We start from the raw sequence: 6969 nt of genomic DNA, 5'->3' as shown, positions 1-6969 counted from the left end.
TTGTGGAAAATAAAGATTAAAAATTGTAACCACAAAATGTTATCTGATTGATCTAGTCTATGGTACGCGTTATACTGCTGAAAAACGCGAAACTAAATAAAGTCTGATTTTTTATAAATTTGTGATTTAATTATTTATTGAAATAATATCTTTTTTTTTAGAAATGACAAACATAAAACAAATAAATTACCTTTTAGTAATATTTTTGAATTTTTTATGGCAATACTGGGGAGCGTAGCTTATAATAAATATATCTGTGAGCTGGTAACACTCACACATTTGCGTATCGAGCCCCGAACTTGCAGGTCTGAAAATTCAGTTTGAAGCTGGCTGAATAAAAAGAATTCTGGTGACTCTTTGCTATTGTAAGTACTTTTAGTGTATCCTTTCCACGCTTGATCCTTAAGTTTCAATATATAATATTAATAATTGCAATTGGAATCTTCATATTCATAAGTGTTATTTGATAAAATCAATAAATTCTACATAGTCATATTGGCATCTTACAGGTTCAGTGATTAGCTGCGGACGGAACTGTTCTTTTTGGCTCGTTGGTGATCAACAACGAACAACCAGCTGTAACCTGAAAATCACCGATTAAGGTAAGCGAATTTAAATCTTGCAAACATAAGCTACATAAATATATACGATTGCATAATATTTTTCAAAAATAAATCTATTTTCAAAATCATTAGGCCACTTCTTTTGTAGTTAATAATTTCGAATATAATTAGTTAAAAGGACAAACCAAAGTATTACGTAACAATCTACATATCCTTATATAGTTTCAGTGTTTTTTATCATACGATGTGATTGTATGTGCGTTTGTAATTATTGCCATATATATATATATGGATATATTTTTATTGTTAAATAATATATGCATATAGAATAGGGTGTGGCTTGGCAACGGGCTATATCGATCCCGGTAGGCGTCCGGGAACGCGAGCATGTGTAGTGGGGGATCAAAAGGCGCATGCGCTATTTCGTTTAATCGATAAAGACCCCGCCCTTTATATAGTTAATACTTTCCATCAGTATCACCTAGACGTGTTCTATTTGCTCAAAATTATATTAAATTTACAGTTTAATATGTAATAGAATTCGAAATTAAACATTCTATTGTAATTAAGTTGGAAATGTGATTAAAGTATGGAAATACTTTAATGTTGTGTATAAGAACAACGATAGAATGTTGCAAGCTGAGTTCAGTAAGACATACGTCTATGTATATATGTTGTGTCTACGATTGTCTTGTTTATAAATTAAGCTTTATAGCCTAGTGATTGTCAATGTTTACATTTGAGTTTCTTTTGTTTTATGACACGTTATTATTTAAAGATAAGTTTTATCGCATCGCTTAATCTCTTTGTATTATTACTAACTGTCGTCATGTGTTTTTAATCAAAGCTTTTATTCAGTGTCCGAAGTTTTTTTTATTTCTTTGTGTTGGCAATACCTCTGTTGTGTGAAACGACGACGCCATTTGCAAACTAGAAGAGGTTGGGCGTTGCCTTTGTAAGTACATTCTCAATTCTGCCACTTAAATGACGTCGTAACAACTAACCGTGGGTTTCTGAGACTAAAATGTCTGTATAAAACATATCGTCATCCCTGTTATTATCTTAGACAACATAGATAACAATATGTTGTAAACGGAGTTTTTTGGTGTTGGAAACCCCCAGTAAATTACCTAAAACTCACAACCGATCGAAAAAAGCCAGTTATCAGTTCCAAAGTCATTATGTGACATTTGTGTAAGCTGCCTTGATTTGGATTGAGCACCAATGTAGTTAACCTCAAACCTTTTATATTATGTACCCAATTATTTCAGTACTGTAGAATTTGCATGCCTATTGTACTGTATTTTATTAGAGATTTTTTTTCATATTCTTACGAATCCAAAACGGAATTCTTAACATTATAAACAACCTGTTACTTATTTACTTTTTTGTGATTTAAAAAAAAAACATCAAATACCTCTTTACAATCATTGACAAAGTATCATCAAAAAAATAAAAGAAAAAATTGGATATTGAAATATAACTCTGACATAAGCATAAAGTGGCTGAGCGCAAAATGTTCCTTTGCATAAACACACGCATATAATTTGGAAGATTCTCTACAGAATCTAAGCTTTGCTTTCGTGGTTTATTATTCTTTGTTACTTGCGAATTACTTGCTTTTGTTTATATATAATTGTGACTTTGATAACAATAAAAATATTATTACTAATTTAACAACGCGCAATTTGAAGCGAAATATTTCTAACACTTGTTAAGTTAATTACGCGAACAAATACAAGTGACTTTTATAAGGTGTATAGTTTTAATGAAAAATAAAATTTAATTTAAATCATGGTCTAATTTCGACATATGGTCGATTACTAATTAAAAAAACTGCAAATTCAAAATGGCGCTCGGAATGTCAATACACTCAATAATCCACCCTTAGATAAGGAGTAATTCGGAGTAAATTTTTAGGATTGGCGGGAGTCGGAAGCGTCCTATCTGTCCATCTATGTTATCTATATAGAAACTCTTCATACGAACTCTTCTAATAATAAATGCATTTACCTAGTTTTGTATTTTTAACTAATAGAAAATTTTTCGAAATCATAAAGAACACAACAGCTTTAAAAAGTTGTTACGTTGTTACGTTAAGTTACGTTACGTTAAGTTGTTACGTGAAGAATATCTTTAAGAAAAGATTTCCTTAGTATGAAACAAAGAAAGACAGAGTAACATAACTATAGCGCGAAAAGCTTAACTGAGTCTGTAAGAGAACAACTGCTACTGCTGTTATAGTATAAGTATCGCGTGACAGTTTTAGACATTGACAGGTGGCGCTAGTGAGCTGTCATAATTTAGTTTGACTCGGGGTGAAGCACTTGACTTGCAATCTGCAGGTCTTGGCCGCGAATCCCTCCATGTACCAATGTGTTTTTCGATTTCCGATTTACATATGTATCCGACGTTCTTACGGTGAAGGAAAACATAGTGCAACCTGCACATATCTGAGAAGAAATTCAAAGATATGTGTGAAATCAACCAACCCGCACTTGGCCAGCGTGGTTGACTATGGCCTAATCACCCTTAACTTGAGGTAGGCTCTGAGTCCCTCGCTGGTGACGTATAGTGATAACGTCAGATAACGTAAATTATTGTGCATAGTATCATCAACTAATTATCAAATAATTAAACACCAAAAATGCTAAAAGGAATAGAGAAATTTGAAATCGCCCCAATAAGTCACATTCATAACGAAAAAAATCATTATGTTTCATTAAAATTATTACGAAAAAGAACTTCACTGTAATGATCCTATAGGTAATAAATACTGGTAAATATAAAAAAAAATAATAAAAAAGAAATAACCAAAATGCAAAAAAATATTTGCCAAATCGACAAATCATTTTGAAGGATAAAATAACACAACACATTACAAGGAAATGTTAAAACATATACTTATAACAAAAATTACACACCTAAATAAATAAAAAAAACTTAGCGTCTCTGAACAGAATAAATACTGGCAAACTGCGTAACTGCAAAAACCAAATTTTTTAAATTCTATATCTGTAACTTTTTATTTGTAAAATAATAGTTTGATTAAAAGGCTAATTTATTTATCCATTACTAGCGGAGCGATCGGAACTTTGTCAGAGAAGAATTAAAAAAAAACAAAAACAAAAAAGTCGGTTCAGTTGTTCCGGAGATTATCCGGAACTAATCCAGTCTTGCGCATAGACTTAATTATTAATATTGAAAAGTGTTTGTCAATTTTCAAATACATAAATGGAAGTAGAAACAACTCAAGAATCTTTAACCTCCTAGTTTTAACATTTTACAACTTAAGGAGATGAATATCATAAAAAAACATAGTCTACGTAGTAATAGACACCTCTATGCTTTGCCTGTTTTTAAGTTATGAAAAATATTACTATATAAAACTTAAATCCATTCTGTAGAACAAATAAACATTATTATTAATTTAATTATAAATTTCCTATCTAATATAACATGATACATTTTATGAAAAAAAATAGATTATATTAAAAATAGTACACCCACGTTAGTTAGTTATTTTTACATACAGGAATGATATATAGAAAACCCGAAGCAGGTACTTTAAATATGTATTAATTTGTGTAATTTTTAGAATAAGCGTCTGCATACAATATCGAAAAAAAATGACATCCAATTATGTTTTGCATATTAACATTATTGATGATTGGTCGTCTTTTAAAGACGCCATTTTGAACAACATCAGACGCAACGCATGCGCTTTAAGGGGAAAAAGGTCACCTTCAGTTAAGTTGAGTGGGCGGTTGGTAACGGTTGAGCGGAGGGGGGGTGGCGATAAATCGATAAAGCCCGGGCTGGGCGAGGTGCTAAGCGCATGCTCAGTATCCTAAGTCGAATCGGACCCAACCGCGCCCTGATCACTCTTCTAGACTACGCCGACCTGATCGAACGTCTGTTTCAATTTGGATAAGAAAATATCCCTGTTTCTAATAAAATCTCTTGCATAAAAGCATTAATACCAGTTTGCCTATTTGCACAGTTATTGCACACGTTTATTAAGTGTAGTGAAGTTCTAGAAGGTCCACCAGGCGGATTGGTTGCGCTTTATACTTACGTAAGTTTTTTTATTTCTTTAAAAGAGAAGCGACGTATAACACCTTTTATATAAACTCTGTTCAATACTTCAACAATGCGCTAGCGACGTTAAGAAGTCTATAAGAAAAAAAGTACAAAAGTTTTTATTAATATCAAAAATGTTAAAGACATGAATAAAATTGTGTTTTTTTCATATCTAAATAATTCCAATATGTTTGTGTAAAGAAGTCTTCTAAAGACGCCATTTTCAATAAACCCGCCATTTTGAGTAAAGTCAGACGCATGCGCGTGAAGAGTAAAGAGGTCACCTTCAGTGGACTTCAGTGGGCGGTTGGTAAAGGTTGAGCGGTGGGGCGGGGAGGGGGGAAAAATCGATACAGCCCGGGCTGAGCGAGGTGTGACAGGACAGATTTTTTAAAGTCTGCGCTGAAAACATTGCGGAGCGGAAGCCTTTAAGAAAAATTACAAAAGTTTTTATTAAAATCAATAATATAAAAGACGTGAACAAAATAGCTATTTTACATATCTAAGAAATTCAAAGATGTGTGTGAAGTAAACCGCTTCACGCTGAGAAAGCTTGGATGACTTAGTCCTAATCATCCTTCACATAAGGTTAGCTCGAGCCCCTCAGTGGGAACATGTATGAGCTGCCGACGACGAAACATAATTCAATAGTATTTTATTAATTATCGTATGTTTGGAAAATAAAACTGGAAACATAAATACGATTAATTACGACGCATAAAACATAAACATAAAATAAATAACCAAAATGTAAATTACTTCTTTCAAACGTTATTTTCATATTTACACAAAAAATTAGTATCTACCAAGTCAGATTCAAAAAATATAAAACAGATGATAAAACACGCAATCGTAGCTCACTAAAAACTACCTAGAAGCCATCGAATTAAACATGATCGATGAGTGGTCGCCATTTAAAGACGCCATTTTGAAAAACCGGCCATTTTTATTAAACTCAGACGCATGTAAAGGGTAAAAAGGTCACCTTCAGTTGAGTTGAGTGGGCGATTGGTAAGGGTCGAGCGAAGGGGGGTGGCGATAAATCGATAAAGCCCGGGCTAAGTGAGGTACAGAGCGCATGCTCAGTGCCCTAGGTCGAATCGGACACAACCGCGCCCTGATCACTCGTCTAGACAACACCGACTTGATCGGACGTCTGTGTTTTGATTCAGATAAGAAAATATCCCTGTATCTAATTTAAGTTGTTTCATTGAAGCATTAGTACCAGTTTGCTCATTTGCCGAGGTTTTGCATAAGCTTATTAAGTGTAGAGAAGTTCTCGAAGATCCTAAAGTGTAAAATTTTTCCATTAATCCACAAGGAGGATTGGGTGCGCTTTATACTTTCGTAAGTGTTTTTTTAATTTGTTTAAAAGCGAAGCGACGTGTAACACCTATTTGTTACTGAGACAAAAATGATGATATACCAGTGCGCATATTTTGTTTATATTATTACGTAGCTATCTATCTACGATTTACTTTTTAACACTTAATTGAGTTAATAAAAACATCAAATAACTATTAACAATATTTTTCAAAGTAACATTAAAATCGTATAAGCTGTTACGGAACTTAATAAAATAAAAAAAACTTAATTTGAACTTGGTTTAAATTAAAATTTAACCGGCATAAACATAACGAGGATGAGCGCAAAAGGTCCCATTGCATAACCAATATTCATAATCGATGAGTGATCGAGACGCCATTTTGAACATCAGACGCAACGCATGCGCGTTAAGGGAAAAAAGGTCACCTTCAGTTGAGTTGAGTGGGCGGTTGCTAACGGTTTAGCGGTGGGGCGGCGGGGGGGGGCGATAAATCGATAAAGCCCAGGCTGAGCGAGGTGCGATTGGAAAGATTTTTTTAAATTCTGCGCTAAAGAAATTGCGCAGTGGAAGTCTATAAGAAAAATTAGAAAAGTTTTTATTAAAATAAAAAAAGATATTTTTACATTTCTAAGAAATTCAAAGATGTGTGTGAAGTAAACCGCTTCACGCTGAGAAAGCTTGGATGACTTAGTCCTAATCATCCTTCACATAAGGTTAGCTCGAGCCCCTCAGTGGGAACATGTATGAGCTGCCGACGACGAAACATAATTCAATAGTATTTTATTAATTATCGTATGTTTGAAAGATAAAACTGGAAACAAAAATACGATTAATTACGACGCATAAAACATAAACATAAAATAAATAACCAAAATGTAAAGTTCTTCTTTCCAACGTTACTTTCATATTTACTCAAAAAATAGTATCTACCAAGTCAGATTCAAAAAATATAAAACAGATGGTAAAACACGCAATCGTGGCTCACTAAAGACTACG

The 6969-nt window shown here is 33.3% G+C and overlaps 1 protein-coding gene across 3 annotated transcripts in view; it reads left to right on the top strand.

Moving 5' to 3' along the window:
- Positions 1-287: 287 nt before the first annotated feature.
- The window catches only part of LOC106126369 (tetratricopeptide repeat protein 39A-like), a 15075-nt gene continuing 8393 nt past the window's right edge, over positions 288-6969 (top strand). The window contains exons 1-2 of one of the 3 annotated variants that reach the window (XM_013323994.1): positions 288-365; positions 510-602. The gene's annotated coding sequence lies outside the window, so the exon portion shown is untranslated. Of the gene's footprint in view, positions 366-509; positions 603-4487; positions 4642-5840; positions 5994-6969 lie in introns of those variants that run through there. The other 2 variants (XM_013323997.1, XM_013323993.1) reach the window with 2 other exon arrangements.

This window comes from Papilio xuthus, unplaced genomic scaffold, assembly GCF_000836235.2.
Source record: "Papilio xuthus unplaced genomic scaffold, Pxut_1.1 DF825017.1, whole genome shotgun sequence".
In the NCBI taxonomy this organism is placed as follows: Eukaryota; Metazoa; Arthropoda; class Insecta; order Lepidoptera; family Papilionidae; genus Papilio; species Papilio xuthus.
This window is presented reverse-complemented; position numbering and strand designations above follow the sequence as displayed.